The sequence below is a fragment of the Sus scrofa genome, chromosome 8 (genome assembly GCF_000003025.6).
Source record: "Sus scrofa isolate TJ Tabasco breed Duroc chromosome 8, Sscrofa11.1, whole genome shotgun sequence".
Taxonomy (NCBI): Eukaryota; Metazoa; Chordata; class Mammalia; order Artiodactyla; family Suidae; genus Sus; species Sus scrofa.
In genome coordinates this window covers 4,704,234-4,721,491 of record NC_010450.4, presented here as the reverse complement: position 1 = coordinate 4,721,491, position 17,258 = coordinate 4,704,234, and the positions used below count along the sequence as shown (strand labels likewise).

At 47.7% G+C, this 17,258-nt stretch overlaps 1 long non-coding RNA gene across 3 annotated transcripts in view; it reads right to left on the bottom strand.

Moving 5' to 3' along the window:
• Positions 1 to 17,258, bottom strand: part of LOC102164323 — a 44,495-nt gene that overhangs the window by 4,293 nt on the left and 22,944 nt on the right. Inside the window, exons 2-4 of one of the 3 annotated variants that reach the window (XR_001298169.2) lie at positions 12,402 to 12,499; positions 8,993 to 9,151; positions 4,468 to 4,599 (exon numbers count right to left, since the gene is read on the bottom strand). This is a non-coding gene — a long non-coding RNA (uncharacterized LOC102164323). The remainder of the gene's footprint in view (positions 1 to 4,467; positions 4,600 to 8,992; positions 9,152 to 12,401; positions 12,500 to 17,258) is intronic. The other 2 variants (XR_001298170.2, XR_304727.3) reach the window with 2 other exon arrangements.

Genomic DNA, 17,258 nt, shown 5'->3' with positions numbered 1-17,258 from the left:
CCACCCAGAATTCAGCACAAAGAAATAAAGAAGTGAAGGGGCAGGGGTGTTAGTCTAGTTTGAGTGGTTAGAAAGGGACTTCTCGAGGAGATGATATTTGAACTAAGACCAAAATGAAAAGGTGTACACAGCCTTGGAAAGACATGGGAGTCAAGTGTCCTAGGCAGAAGGGGCAGATATGTAAAATGCTTAAGATGGGAAAAGCCTTGGCAGGAACCAGTTGGTGTGTTTGAAGAACATAAAGCAGGTTGCTAGGATTCCACCAGGCGAGAAGCCATCATGGGGAAGAGGACAGTGTGATGCTGTGTGGAATGGACTTCAGCTCAGAAAGTGGCAGTGAGCAGCTGAGGGCGAAGAGGAACTTTCTAACACTGAGAGCTAATCACTCACTCATTCGTTCACTCACTCGCGTGTTGGTTCATTTACTTGTTATCAAGTTTATACTCTCTGCCAGACCAAGAGTTCAAAGCTATGCCAAATGTTGAGATGAATAAGATCTGGCATCCTTGTCCTCAAAGACCTCTGTTGAGCGTGTAAAACAGACAGAAAAACTGTAATGTCAGACAGAATGAAATGCTAGCTTCACAGAAATCACCATGGCTGTGGAGCGTCAGGGAAGGAGTCATGAAGGTGATCAGACTGAGACATCAGGAAGCCTCTGGGAGGAAGAGTGCGCTCACTGCACTGCAAATGTGGGGCTATCAGAGCGGGCTCCCGCCTTTGGAGGAACACTTAACCAGTGGACCCTAAGGTCCCTTCCAATCCCAGAAGCGATGAGTCTATAAGACAACAGCAGGCGTTCATATGCCCTGGGGAGTTGGAGAGGACTAGGCTGCCGCTTCACCTCCTAGTCCACTGGGGGAAGTTAATGTCTGAGCAGGTGACAGCAGAGATCCCAGGCAGGGAGATGATCGCATGATGGGGAGAAGGGAAGCCCTTGGGTATAAGAAAACGAGGGCAAAAATGGGGACGCCAGTCCATGCCCTACTTAGTTTCAGACCTTCGTGAAGACAAGAGCTCCTCACTGAAAGAATGCTCTCCAACAGGAGGGGCAACACAGGCATGACTGTCCTTGACACCATTCACTCAACACCCAAGGTCAAGGTGCCTTTGAGGGGGAGGGATGCATAGAGGAGATGAGAAGGTCATACTGGGGGACCACTTTGTCACTGCCCTTTCTCTCCCTCTGATCTGTAAATCAAAGCAGGGCTGAATTGACCTACTTCCCAGAGTAAATTCCTGAAAGTACAGAACTGGTATTCTCTGTTCCATCTACCTCTCCTCTGTGCTGCCATCCTGCAGCCCAGATCACTACCATTGCTTACCTGGACCATGGAGACAGCTTCCTAACCAGCCTCCCTGATGCCAGGCTGGCCCCACTCCAATCTTCTCTCCACACAGCTGCCAGAATTACTAGAAAGCTGAACACATCACGCCTTTGCTCCCACTCCCTGTCTTTCACTGCCCTAGGATAAAGCTAAGCTCCTTGGCAAGACTTCCAGGGTCCCGGAACTTCCAGCCTCACCCACCTGTCTTATCTCATCTCATGAAATTCAAATCCTTCCACTTCACACAGCAGCCACACAAATTCCTTGCACACTGAGTGCACTCTCCTTGGTCACACAAGCAGTGTTAGGTGCCTAGGGGTGGAATGAATGAGTAGGCGCTTGATGGCAAGTGCTTCTGACACTGATGGGCACGTTCACTGGGTTCTTCCTTCAACTCCATTCTCCTCCTGGTGTTTGGGGAATAGAAGCTCCATTCCACCAACGCTTCATTGGAGCAGTTCCTGGGCCAGAAATCACTTCTCTCTTCACGTGTCTCTCATCTGAATATGAAGTCCAGCTTCACAAGTGAAGCAGGTGCTCACCTCCCTGGACATGCTGGACAGTGGACTGAGGGCTCCAGATTTGCACAAATGCAAAGTCTGTGCTCTCAGGAGCATGCAGGACAGGACAGAAGGACACACAGTGTCCACAGGACCATGAAGGAGCAAGTTTGGGGAAATGGAGGTGGGAAGGTTTGATGGGGGTCTTTTCCCAGAGGGATCCATGCCCCAGGTGGGAGGACCAGCAGGGGCAAAACTTGATAATCCAAGAGTTAAAAGGACGGCAACCCTGGACCACACCTACTATGTGTCAGCTACTGCCCTGAGCCCTTGACACGTATCACCATAGTGAAACCTCACAACTCCCATGATCCACGTTTAGCCTTTTCCCCATTTTCAGAGGAGGACATTGAGAGGCTTAAAAGAAATATCCCCAAGATCCTACAGCAGGGTAAATGGTGGGACCGGGATTTTCAACAAGGCATTAGACTCCAGAGCCCACAAAGAAAGGCATGTGAAATGGCCCAAACAGACAAGAAACTGCTGCTGAACAGAGTGGATGCTGACAAAGGACAGATTAAATGCGGATCAATCTAATGCGATTCTCATTGAATGCAATCCAGTTCCAACATATTTCCTCAGGGAATATTCAGCATTTTCTTGCAGGTAAAGAGAAGCAAATGCAAAATTCATGATTTTTTTTTTCCAAACGAAAGTCCTCGAAATGTAAAAACTTCTCAATCTGCACCATCTGGCCACTAATTTTTATATTTTAAATGATGTCTGTTTGTGATACACATTATGCTATAAACAAGTTTGGTGTGAATCACGGTGTTTTAATTAGAACACTAGTTATTCTCAAGAAGTCATCTAAAATAAATCCTTGTATAATTAGTTCAGGAAAGAAAGAGAAAGTGACCCCACGGTAATCGCCCAGCTTGATCGCTGAGGCTGAGCTTGGACTAGCTTTCCAGTCCCCTAACTGATGCCGGTATCCATCCAGAAACTTCTAGGTGCCCAGCACTGGGCAAGAAGCTATTCTGATGTCAGGGGAAATGAAAAAAAAAAGGTCCATTCCGTCAAGCTGCTCACATTTATTTTTCTTTTTTGGTGCCTCCTTATTGAACTTGAAAGCAGTACCATGTCCCCATTTCTTTAACAGATGTTTGACCAGAGCTTCTGTGTTTCTTTCCCTTTATGCCTCCTGAATTTGTGGCTTTTCCTGGCCCCCATCAAAGCCCAAAGCCTACCTGCCTCAAGCATCTGGGACAGATTTTGCTCAAGCTCTTCTTGGATATATCATCTTGTCGGGGGCTCACCACTGTGCCAGAGACATCTGTTTCATTGGACAGCTCTGACTGTTGGGAAATTTCAATGTGTATTTTTCTCCAACATCACCAAGTAATTCTCCAATTCTCAGGGGGCACTGACTGGATGTCCTATAATTTAACTCAATTCTGAAACCATGTACCTAGAAATATAGCATCAATCACAGAGGTTAAGGGCTTAGTCCCACAAGATTGCCCTCACTTCAAATGCCAATCACAAATCCATGTTGCTACCTATGCTTCTGACCAATTGGCTATAAATTGGATGTGCCTATGACCCCTTTTTAGGTTTGATTAATTTGTTAGAGGGGTTCACAAAACTCAGAGAAGCATTTACTTATATTTATTTATTATTTTTTTATGAAGCGTACTGTAAAGGATACAGATGAAGAGTACATGTGGCAAGGTTCAGAGTGGTCCCCAGCGAGGGGCTTCTGTCCCCATCGAGTTTGGAGTGCATCACCCTCTAGGCATGTGGATAAGCTCTGGTTCATGAACCTGGAAGCTCTGTGAACACCGTCTTTTTTCTTGAACCCCATCTTTTTCGTAAAGCCTTGTTATAAAGAAACAACAGGCCCCAAATGGAGTCACTTGTGCCAAGCCCCACATCAGCAAACCAAGACAAGGGAATACATAACCTGCAAGCAGTCTCAGCCCCTCCCAGGAATGTAGTCTTAACAGTCAGTCTGGAATTTCCTGGTCAGGAGCAGTGAGGTAATTCCCCCTGATAGAGCCCTTAATCTGCCCCCCAAAATGAGGTAATCCATTCTTTCCTCTTCCTTGCCCCCTCTGTCTGTAAAAGCCTTCCACTTTGTATAGCTCCTTGAAGTTCATTTCTACTTACCAGCTAGGATGCTGACTGATTCCGGAATCCTTGAATAAAGCTAACTAGACCTTTACCTTCACTCAATCAAACTTTGTTTTTCAACAGTCTTCATTTCATAGGCATGATTGAGTAAATCATTGGCCAATGTCAATAGAATTGAATCTCCAGCCCCTCTTCCCTCCCCAGATCTTTGGGTGAAGATGAAAGTTCTCCTGGCAACCAGCCCCCACCTTTAGGTTACCTGAAGACTGATCCCCAATCATCTCATCAGCATAACAAAGCCACCTTTATCTCAACAGCTAGGAAATTCCAAGGGTTTTAGGAGCTATGTGCCGGGAACCAAATACACATTTCTTATGGTAAATCACAATATCACTGAAATTCATCCCTGAATCAAGCAAAAAATGAGACTTGCTCAAATGTGTGTGAAACATCTGAAGAGATATTTTACATGGCATTTAAAGCCTGGCACAGGGTCTACTCACAGAGGGGCCTTTCTTCAGAGATGCTGAGTCTGATTGCAAAGTCCCTTCTTGCTGAGTCCGGTTCCCATGGTCCCTCCTGCCTCGTGGCTTCATTAGAGTGGTGGGAGAAGATGAAGAAAGACTCAGCCTTGCCTGCAGGAGAACCACAGTGGTGAGCTGGTACAAACTAAGTGGCTCTCAGAAAAAAACAGACCTGATTTTCAGCATTTGCCAATTTCTGTGGTGTAAATATTCCTACCATGGCCAATTTCCAGCCATCAGTGGGATGTCACGGAGGAGCTGGTAGCAGATGTTCACAAGCAGTTCTGTCCAGCCTGGAGGAACCAGCTCCAGCACCCCGCTGTGTATTTGGGGACAGCAGATGTATAAGAGAATGAATGAATGAGGGAAAGAATGAGCTAGCAATTTTGCAACAGTGAAAGGAGAGAACTGGAATGAACAGGATGTTTTTGTAATAACAACAATAAATAGACTTTACAAACAAAGCTTTACAAAATCAGCCAGGATCCATGTAAAAAGCATTTTAAGCAGCTTCTCCAAATTACTTTCAAAGAATCACGCCTGATTTTTCAAAAAGGGCCATAAGGACAAATTGCACCAGCTCCATAATTTACTGCTTCTGTGACCTTGGGCAAAATACTTAATCTCTCTCTCAGTTTCCCCATCTGCAAATGAGGGGCATAATACCCACCACAGGGCTAGTGTGAGGAAGGCACCAGGCAGGGGTCTTAGCAAATGGCAGAGCTAGCATCTGAGCCTGGGCGAACAAAGGAGGTATGGCCACATCCTAGAGGATAAGCCATCTCGCCAGTGCCCAGCCTAATTCCCGGATCGCGGCAGACATGCAGTGGTTGTCCTGGAAATAAATTTTGAATAAGGGCAGCGGGGATCAGCGTGCCCATGTGCAACATGGAAAGAACATATACTATGAAACAGATGAACCTCTCTTCATTTTCTTTTTTTTTTTTTTTTTTTTTTTTTTTGTCTTTTTGCTATTTCTTGGGCCGCTCCCACGGCATATGGAGGTTCCCAGGCTAGGGGTCGAATCGGAGCCGTGGCCACCGGCCTACACCAGAGCCACAGCAACGCAGGATCCGAGCCGCGTCTGCAACCTACACCACAGCTCACGGCAACGCCGGATCCTTAACCCACTGAGCAAGGGCAGGGACTGAACCCGCAACCTCATGGTTCCTAGTCGGATTCATTAACCACTGCGCCACGACGGGAACTCCCTCTCTTCATTTTCTATGAACTTCCTAATTATATGCGATACAAAAAATATGGATCAAGATAAAATGCGTTTTTCCCCCCAACTGCCCTAACCTGTGTTTCAACACCAAGATTCATTGGGGTCATTTTCACTTTCACTGTTCTTAACGTTCTGGTCTAATTGATGAATTCCTTCATGAGTTGAAGCCCCTCTGAATCTCATTACACTGGGCTCCTGGGCGTATTGATCCTTTTCAGAAATAAGGCAATAAATTGTCCACAGACGTAATGATCAAACCCACCACCAAGGCAGAGAATGCAGAACGCAGCCTTTCTCACTGCATTGTCTGCCTTTAATTGAACTTTTGTCACAGGTTTGTATTTCCGAATCAGCAATAGGTATCAATGGTTTTAAAAATGTTTGTTCCCTTTGAGATAGTAATTCCATTTCTGAGAATCAATCTCTCATAAATAGTCTTCCATGAAGACAAAAATTTATATACAATGATAAGCATCACATTATTTGGAATAAAAAGAAACCACTCAAATGTTCAATAACAGGGGTCAAGAAAGTTTTGCGTGAAGTTTATGAGAACCGTTAATATGGGGGAAAAGCCTACAAGATGCGATTAGATAAAAAAAGCAGCATATAAAATTGTACATTAAGCAAAAAAATAAAAAATAAAAAAAGGGAGTTTCTGTTGTGGCTCAGCAGTTAACAAACCTGACTAGTATCCATGAGGATGCAGGTTCAATCCCTGGCCTCGCTCAGTGGGTCAGGGATCCAGTGTTGCCGTGAGCTGTGGTGTAGGTTGCAGACATGGCTCGGATCTGGCATTGCTGTGGCTGGGGTGTAGGCCAGCAGCTGTAGCTCCCATTCAGCCCCTAGCCTGGGAACCTCCATAGGCCGTGGGTGTGGCCCTAAAAAAGCAAAATAATAATAATAATAACAAAAATAAAATTGTACATTGATTATGGATATTGTAGGAAATCTTACTTTTAGGGATAAAAAGGGATATGGACCAAGATAGCAACACTGATTTTGTTTTTTACAGTTTCTGATGTTTTCTTCTTGACAGCTTTTCTCTATTTTATATATATTTTTGTAATACCCATACATCACTTGAAATTAATTTTCATAATCTGAATTTTGTAATAGATCTATAAGTTTACTCTGCCCTCTTGAACAAGGCCAGCTGACCTATATGAGGGTACAGGTACAAGGGTGCTTCTCATTTTTCACTTGTTGGAAGACCTTAGTCTAATGTCCTATTCTGCGGTGTTAACTATGATTCGTCCCTGCTCTCCCATGGATGCAACCTGGAGCTGATTTTATGCAGCTGAGTCGGTAACTTAGTGTGGCCTGGAATTTGCTTATGCACACAGAAATGCAAAGAAAAGTCACTTCGGAAGTAAGCCAGGCAAAGAAGGACAAATATATGATATTGCTTATATATGGAATCTAAAAAAAATAATAATAATTAAAAGGGAGTTCCCATCATGGCTCAGTGGTGGACAAACCCAACTAGCATCCATGAGGACGCAGGTTTGATCCCTGGCCTCGCTCAGTGGGTTAAGGATCCAGCATTGCCATGAGCTGTGGTGTGGGTCGCAGATGCAGCTCAGATCTGGCGTTGCTGTGGCTCTGGTGTAGACCAACAGCTGCAGCTCCAATTCGACGCCTAGCCTGGGAACTTCCACTGCAGGAAGAGACAAAAAGACAAAAAGAAAAAAAAAAAGATGAAAAGGAACTTACATGCAAAACAAAAACAGACCCACAGATAGAAAACTACAGTTACCAAAGCAAAAGGGGGGAGGGATAGATTAGGAGATTGGGATTAAGATATAAATACCACTAGGCATAAACTAGATAACCAACAAGGACCTACTGTACAGCACAGGGAACTATACTCAATATTTTGTAATAACCAGGGAAAAGAATCTGAGATATATATATATATATATATATATATATATATATATATATATATATCTGAATCACTTTGCTGTACACCTGAAAGTAACACAACATTGTAAATCAACTAAACTGCAAAAAATTTAAAAAGCAACAACAAAGAAAAGAAATTTTTTTTGGTCTTTTCTAGGTCCGCACCCTTGGCATATGGAGGTTCCCTGGCTAAGGGTCCAATCCGAGCTGCATCTGCAACCTACACCACAGCTCACGGCAACGCCGGGTCCTTAACCCACTGAGCAAGGCCAGGAATCGAACTCGCAACCTCATGGTTCCTAGTCAGATTCGTTAACCACTGAGCCATGACGGGAAATCCCAAAGAAAAAAATTTTGAAAAGCATATAAAGCTGTTTGGACACTATATCAAGTATTCAGGAAATATAAACTTCTACTGCTAAAAAACCAAAACCATTATAAATCAGTTATAACAACAACAACAAAAAAACCCAGCCAAACAAATAAACAAAAAACAAATTAAGGTGTGTTGCCAATATAAATTACACACTAGATTTTGGAAATTTAGAAAAAAAGAATGCTAAATATCTCATTAGTAATTTTATACTGATTTCGTGTTGAAATTACAATATTGCGTACTAGTTGGACAAATAAAATGTATATTAAAATGAAAAAAAGAAAGAAAGCCACTTCTGTCATCTGAAAACCTAGGACTGTAGCTGCCACATCATAGCCTAGTTCCCCACTAGCATCAATTCTTGTATGTTTCTCAAGAGTTTTAGTCTTCTTTATCTGTCCAGTCACTCCCTTGATCCAATAAGTAGCTCAGAAGGGAGTTACTCTAAATTCTACGCCTATAAATACTATCTTCAGTTCACAGGAGAAGCAGGGCGAATGCCTCTACCTTGCTCCAGTCCAATCCTCCCTCCAGGTAAAAGCCAGGGTGATCGTTCTGGAATGTAACGCTGGTCCTGCTGAATGGAGGGCTGGGTGCACAGGAGCTGAAGGCTTGGAGGGACCCGGGGAGTTTGCTGGACCGCAGCCTCCATGCTCCGAAGTACCACGTACCTCGCAGGCTCCTCATTGGCTCTGTCTTCTCGATCTGAGTCTTTAAAAGACCCTCGGAAGACAGGACTGAGCTCCACCTCACACCGTGCTTCTCTCCTGGCTGCCCTGAATTTGAATTTGTTGTCATCATTGTAAAAATGTTTAGGGCCCTTGAGCACTTCTGCACACCATCTCCCCGGGAACTCAGGCACCCCCGAGACAGGGAGGACACGCGTTCGCTGCTCCTGCTGGGGATTTTCTCTGTCACAGGAGGGAGGGAGGCGGTGCCTGACCTGTGGCCTCACGCGTGGCTTGTCTCCCACGTGCTCTTATGCTCTTTACCTTTCCACGTGTGGCTTGAATGATCTCAGCAGCAATGCCAGGCAATTACAATTCCTGTGTTACAGGTGAGAAACTGATATTCAGAGAAGGCCAGCATCGTGCCCAAGGATGCACAGCGAGTGAGCTGGGATTGGAACCCGGTTCTGTCTGACTCCAAGTCTGGTAAAAGCAGAGACGACAAAAATGATGACAACGGTGATGATGGTGACGCCGGCGGTGGCGGGCGCTTAGTGCTAACTCCGGGCCAAACGCTGAGCCTGGCACTTGACATGCTTTACTCAATTACAACTCAATTTAATACTCATGGAATATTAATTTAATACTCAACACTACTGTCATACTCCCATAGGGCAGCTACTATTATTATCCGCTGCGCTCCTCTCACTGGGCCACATGCGCTGGGGGTTGTGTATTTCTGGGAAGTGACAGGGGCCGTTACCTGAGGCTTCACAAGCATTAAGTAGCTCCAGGTTTAGCGCTTTATGCTACCAGGTTAGGGCCCAGCATGCAGCTTGGCAGTGTGTGCAAAATAGAAACGAACCAGACATCTGGAGACTTCCTCCTGAGAAGCATAAATGAAATGTGTCTTGCGATTTGACACTATATTGTTATCAGCGTGCTTACTGACCCAGACCCTAAAAAGGATGGCTTCAGCTCGGAAGAATGAAAAATTTTGGAGTTCCTGCTGTGGCTCAGCAGTAATGAACCCAATTAGTATCCATGAGGATGCGGGTTTGGTCCCCGGCCTCACTCAGTGGCTCGGGGATCCGGCATTGCTCTGAGCTGTGGTGTAGGTTGCAGATGTGGCTTGGATCCCGCATTGCTGTGGCTGTGGTGTAGGCCAGCAACCATAACTCTGATTCGATCCCTAGCCTGGGAACTTCCATATGCCGAGGGTATGGCCCTAAAAAGACAAAAAAAAAAAAAAAAAAAAAAAGCATGACGATTTTTCTAAGACTTCAAGGTCTTTTGAAATGGAAGCTCAGCTACTTGGGGCAACAGTGAGCTCCCTGCAGCCATCAATGTCCAGTTAAAAGGGACAAAAAGCTAAAAGTCCTCCTTCCCTTTCCTTCTTTCTTTCTTTCTTTCTTTCTTTCTATCTATCTTTCTTTCTTTCTTTCTTTCTTTCTTTCTTTCTTTCTTTCTTTCTTTCTTTCTTTCTTTCTTTCTTTCTTTCTTTCTTTCTTGTCTTTTTCTTTTTAGGGCCACACCTGCGGCATGTGGAAGTTCCCAGGCTAGGGGTCGAATTGGAGCTGCAGCGGCCGGTCTATACCACAGCCACAGCAACGCAAGATCTGAGCCACATCTGCCAATCCTTAACCCGCTGAGCAAGGCCAGGGATCAAACCCACACCTTCATGGCTACTAGGAGGGTTCTTAACCCGCGGAGCCATGATGGGAATTCCTTTTTTTTTAAGTTTTTTTAAGTCTTTTTAAAATTTCTTTTTATGGCCACATGTGTGGTGTATGAAAGTTCCCGAGCTAAGGGTTGAATCAGAGCTGCAGCTGCCAGCCTGCACCACAGCCACAGCCACATCGGATCCTGGCTGCCTCTGCGACCTTTGCTGCAGCTCGTGACAACGCTGGATCCTTAACCCACTGAACGAGACCAGGGATCGAACCCACATCCTCAGGGACACTAAGTCAAGGTCTTAGCCACTGAGCCACAACAGGAAGTCCTGGGGTTTCCTTTTAGGTGATGATCCTGTGCTGAAATCAGGTAATGGGGATGGCAGCATGGCACCGGGGATGGCAGCATGGCACTGGGGATGTGACAGAAGCCACCGAGCTGACAACTGAAATGATTCCGATGATGAATCGTACGTTATCCGCCTCCATTTAAAGACGGATAACCCGGCAGGGCACCTGTACCCTGCATATCCCACTTCTTTCTTTCTTTCTTTCTTTTTTGGTCTTTTTGTCTTTTCTAGGGCCACACCCGCGGCATATGGAGGTTCCCAGGCCAGGGGTCCAATTGGAGCTACAGCAGCCGGCCTACGCCACAGCCACAGCATGCCAGATCTGAGCCGCGTCTGCAATCTACACCACAGCTCACGGCAACCCCAGATCCTTAACCCACTGAGCAAGGCCAAGGATCGAACCCACAACTTCACGGTTCCCAGTCGGATTTGTTTCCGCTGCGCTGTGATGGGAACTCCTCATTTCTGAGCCAGAGGAAGAGCTCAATAAATGGTTTGAAATAAACCAGTTTCGAAGTAGAGAATGCCCCCCACCCCATCCCACGCCCCAACCACTCATTCGTCAGGCTCGCTGTTTCCCACCCAGCCAGGACAGCCCCTCACTGGCCTTGGAGGGGACCACAGCGCCTCCTTCGCCCACTCAATCCATTCATTCACTCGTTCATTCATCCAGCAAGTATTTTACGGGTGCTTTGAATGTGCCCACTTTTCAGGTGGCAGGCACGGCAGTCCTGCGCCCTCAGACCTCCGCTGTGGAGGAGACAGCAGGCCAGGAGCAGATGCCGGTGGGGTCACCCAGAGGTGACTCGGCATCGGGTGCTCAGAAGCAGGTTTCATGGTAACAGATGCGTCAGTGCATGTGGCTCTGGCCACCATGGGGGCCACCGTGGCTCAAGGGCAGGAGTCCCCACCCCCTGCCACCTTCTCTAGCCCAACACTGACCACTCCCACTCCAGCCCCTCTCAGCGCCTCCCTGCCCCTCTAGCCTCTGGCCCCCCATCCATTTTGTTCCCTCTGCCTAGAACTTTCTCCCTTTCTCCCCTGCTCTCTGCTTGGTAACCCTCATCCAGTCTTTACTTTTCCGCTTTGGACGTCACCTCCTCCAGGAAGCCTTCCTCAACAACACGGCCCATCTGGGGCCAGGCACGTCGTCCTCTGGCTCTCAACACTGGTCACCCAGCCTCACCATGGTCTGGGTTCAGCCATGCGTCCCGAGTGGACCCTGAGCTCCGCCAGCACCAGAGACCTGCCTGTCACCTCAGAGTCCCGAGTTCCAGCTCAGGGGACAGGTGTGCAAACAGGGAGCTGAAATGAACACACGGATCTTGCACAGTTAAGGACCATAACGTTTCTAGTCTTCTGTAAACGTGACACGGTCATCACACACCTGATAATTGGAGCTGGAGCTCATTATGTCAAGAATAGAAATAAAAACCTTTCCCAAAATTTCCCTGAACGCTGTGTCTGAATTCGGTTCATATTCGGTGAGTGTAGGAATACAAACCGCAGAGGAGTTAATCTTAGAAGGTCAAAGGCGAAATCAGTAAAACAATAAACAAAGCTCCTTTGCGGACTGGCTCTCCCTCTCTCCCTCTCTCTCTCTCCCTCTCTCACACACACACACACACACACACACACACACACACAGCTATCTCAGCGGCAGCCGAGTTCTCGGTCACCAGGGAGTGCGGGGAGCCGATGATAAAGTACCTTTGTTTGCTCTGACCCGGAGCTCTAGGGAAGGAAGCAGGTGGCAAGTCCACGCAGACACGGACAGGGACAGAGAAGGCGACATTCTCCAGGAGCTTCTGGAGGAAGGGAGGCGAGCACAGCGTGAGCTGGGGCACACACACCCCCACCCCTCCACCCAGGGATAAAACGTCCTTCCCATGAAAGAAACCTTCGGTCACTTCCCAAAGGACAGGCAGACACAATTCCTAAGAGTGGCACCTCCACATTCATACGTCAAAATGCCTTTTAAAAACTGTCTTCCCCCACGATAGAATTTTTCTGTGCACCTTCATGCTAGGTGGGGAAACAGCTGAAAAAACAAAGATATTTGGGGAAACCGATAAAAACCATAAAGAAGTCAATGTCCCGGAAAATACGTGTGTGTGCGTTTTCCACAGAATTGTGACGATAAAATCGCACAAGCGTTTTGAGTTAGCATAAGATTTCCTCGAAGCGTCATGTTTGCAGCAGCCCCTGTGAGCAGCTGCAGAATCTGCGGGTTTATCATGGCACAGCCCTGTCCTAACACGGTCCTTGGTACACAGGAGGCACTCAATACATGTGTGCTGCATGAATGCTAAATGGCCAATATTTCATTGTGGGATGGATCGTCCTTTAGTTAACCCTTTCCTGTAGCTGGGCATTTAGGTCGTTCCTACTCACTCGCAAGTGTAATTACACTGTGATAAATTGCGCAATTCGTTATAGCTGCGTCTCAATAATCAACCAAGTAAAGAATTTTCCGTCACAGGGTGGGAACATTTTTCAGGCTCATCTGCCTGCAGACATTTTTTTTTAAAAAGCCAATATCTACCTTATTTTAAAGGCTAGACGTTGTGCAAATATTCCTTTATCCCAAACCCAGCACCAAGGTAGCTAGAATTTACATTTTGTTTTGCAAAAGCAAATGCATTCTCCTTCAGGAATACCATTAAATTTTCTTGACTTTAATGTCAATATGAAATATATCCTTTAGAGAAGCTCAAGAGAGCTATCCCTGATGTGAATCATATTTTAATACCAATGATTTGTATTGGAAACCAAAGGACAGAAGGAAAGGAGAGAGGACATTTACAATCTACCTCTTCTAAAGAGAAAAATAACAGTGAGAATCTCAGGGAAATGAAGTGTCTGTCCATGAAGTGTGTCTTTTTTCTTTTTGTTTTGGTCTTTTTGCCTTTTCTAGGGGCCACTCCTCTGGCATATGGAGGTTCCCAGGTTAGGGGCTTAATCGGAGCTGTAGCCACCGGCCTTCGCCAGAGACACAGCAATGCAGGATCCAAGCCGTGTCTGCAACCTACACCACAGCTCAGGGCAACGCCGGATCCTTAACCCACTGGGTTAAGGCCAGGGATCGAACCCGCAACCTCATGGTTCCTAGTCAGATCCGTTAACCACTGAGCCACGACGGGAACTCCCCACAAAGTGTGTCTTGAGTAGATACAGTGGTAGCAAAGCTAGAAGCCGCCTGGAGCTCTGGTTGAACCAAACCCAAAGTCAGTAGGGAGTTCCTGGTATAGCTCAGCAGTAACGAATCTGACAGGTATCCACGAGGACGAAGGTTCGATCCCTGGCTCAGTGGGTTAAAGATCCAGAGTGGCCGTGAACTAGGTTGCAGACATGGCTTGGATCCTGAGTTGCTGTGGCTGTGGCGTAGACTGGCAGCTACAGCTCCAATTCACACCTTAGACTGGGTACTTCCATATGCCACAGGTGGGGCCCAGAAAAAAGGCCAAAAAAAAGAAGGAAGGAGGGAGGGAAGGAGGAAGGAAAGAAAGAAACAAACAAACAAACAACAAACTGATCCACCCACCTAATCCTGCTATCATCTAATAATAAATTAAGGGCAATTAATTAGCAATGATGTATTGAAGATGCTAGATCATCAAGGGCCCTTGTGACCATAAGCAGCTTTAAATTCTAACTACCCCACTATGAGCAAACTTTATTGGGCGCTACCAGAGAAGTGAAGACGCGGCTGGCTTTGACATCCTAGGTTTAAATCACATGAATGTTGACGGCCTGTAACTTTTGCTCCTGCGTGTCTAGGACTCAGGCGACCCCTCCAGGCCTGATGCCGTGTGGATGGTGTATGGAAACGACTGGGTCCTGGCAGAGGCTCCCACGTGGGGGCGGGTGCCGGGCGGAGAATCAGAGGACCTGGGCTCTGAGCCCGGTGACGGCTCCACCGTGACATGGTTTGGGCCCTTGGTCAAGGAGCTGCCACCCCCTGGCCTCAGACTCGGCCCGCCTTCAGTGGGGACCTTAGACGGATGGTGTCTGTGTGCCTTCCATTTCTTTGGAAAACATCAATCAGTGATAAGAGCCCACATTATGGGGTGTTGATTACATGCCAGATGCTTCTCAAAATCTCTATGGGGCCATCTTTCTCCCAGTTCAGCCTGGCTTCAAGTATTGGCTCAAACTATCTTCCAAGGCCTCTGACTTTTTTTTTCTCCTTCCAGTTGGCCACCTCATAAAGTTGCCTGGAGAGTCCAAACAATGAGGTTGTGTAAACGTTGAAATACTGGACAGTTTTAACAATTACAGCTGCACCCGTGGCATATGGAGGTTTCCAGGCTAGGGGTCGAATCAGAGCTGCAGCTGAGCCTACACCACAGCCACAGCAACTTGGGATCCGAGCCGTGTCTTCGACCTACAGCACAGCTCCCGGCAACACCGGATCCTTAACCCACTGAGCGAGGCCAAGGGATCGAACTCACATCCTCATGGATACTAGTCTGGTTCTTAACCCATTGAGCCACAATGGGAACTCCCAATTTTAACAAGTTTAGTAAGGGTGTATCTGAGCAGCCCCTGCCCTGTGTCACACTGTGGGGACAGATGCTGCAGCTTTGTAGCAGGGTGCACTGCAAGGGTTGCCTCAACTGCACCCCACCTGGGGGGGACAGATCACTCCTCCAAAGCCTGGATGCTCCTTCCAGAAGGGGTACAATCAGCGCCAGCATCTGTCTCCCCTAGAAGCATGAATCCACTGAGGGCAGGGACCACGTTCAGATGCAGCTCTGCCATCTGCAAGCCCAGGCGTGGGAGACGCTCCAAAATGATGAAAGGCATAGGTGGGAGGAGAGAGGTAGGGAGGGGACAGAGGAAGGAGGGGGGGGTGGGGCGGCCCTGGGCGAGACTGCATCATTGCATCGATGCCTTGTGCTTAGTGAGCAAATAGTGCAGCCCCACGGTCACCCTTGCAATGGAGTGGAAGTGCCTGGGTCTGTTCCAAGGAGACGAGACTGAAAGCGCCAAGCCCAGACTTCACAGGTCACTGGAATCCCCCTCTGTCTGGCCCGGCTGAAAAGACCCTCCCAGAGGCCAGGGGTGAGCTGGAAACAGCCCATGATGAGCCCCCGGGGCCTCGCCGTCCAGCCCCTTGGCTGGTGTGTTCCCGTGACCTCAGTGGTGCGTGTGTATCCAGGGCAATGCAGAGGCGTCTCTCAGGGGGTCTGAAGAGCACCAGGGGGAACTCGCCCTCACAGGGGCTGAAGACTCTTCCCGATCAGTCTCCAGTGTGGGGAGGGAAGGATTGACCAGGGTTCTCACATCATGCAAGAGAAAAATGCTCAGACACAAAGGGCTCTTTTCCCTGAGGTTGTGCAGCTCTTAAGAGACCAAGCAGCACTAAAACCCAGCCCCTTTTGGAGTTCCTGGCAACACTGGGATAGGCAGCATCTCTGCCATGTCAGGACACGGGTTCAATGCCTGGCCCAGCACAGTGGGTTAAAGGATCCAGCAGCTGTAGCGTAGGTCGCAACCTCGGCTCAGATCTGATCCTTGGCCCAGGAATTCCATATGCCACGGGGTGCCCAAAAAAAGAGGAAAAAGTAAAAAAATAAAATAAAAACCTACCCCTTTTGACCCTCCGTCCACTCTCCACATATCATGCTCTGGCTTTGCTCCTCTTATTCCTCTTAATCTTTCCATCTTTTTTTTTTTTTTTTGCTTTTTTAGGGCCACACATGGAGGTTCCAGGGCTAGAGATTAAAGACACCACAGCCACAGCAACGCAGGATCTGAGCCGCATCTGCGACCTACACCACAGCTCACGGCAATGCCAGATCCTTAACCCACTGAGCGAGGCCAGGGATCGAACCCGCAACTTCATGGTTCCTAGTCGGATTCATTTCCACTGAGCCACAAGAGGAACTCCTTCCCATCCTTCTAACGTAGAAGCTCTCGCCCGCTGCTGGGATGGCCCTGCTCCACGCCCTCTGCAGGAGGATTCCTTCTTGTGCCCACCTCCTCCAGGAAGTCTTCTCTGATTATGCACAATTAGTCCCTCCAGCCACCCGCTCACCCCCGGCTGGATCCAGACCTCTTCCTTGGGCTTTAACACACTTCACCGCCCTGTGCGGTCATCCTCTTTAGAGGCCATTTGCGCCCTCTGTTCATTTCTTCAAGAGCGTTTACAGAGCACCTAGCAAAAAGGAGACCCAGGCTGGGAAGGGGGTCCCAGCATGCAAGGCCACCCAGAAAGGTGGATGAGAAGCCGCGGGACTGTGTGGTCACTCAGGGAATATCTAGAGGGACTTGCCACGGGACTCCCGAATGCTCAGCTCTCTCAGCACCTGCCTCCTTAAGGGGCCTCATTTCTGCCTCATTTGGGTGATTGTCCATCCTGCTGCTGGGGACTGCAGGTGTCACTTAGTCACCTGACAGGTATTAGCCCAGCAGCCACCTGTCATCACGGGCAGATGAGCTGCACCCGCAAGACTTGGCTGAATGCCCCACGGAACAGAACGAATATCATTCCCATTCCAGCACCTTCCATCTCCCGGGCCATTTATGGAGCACCCACATGAGCAGCGAGGCTGGGCTCCT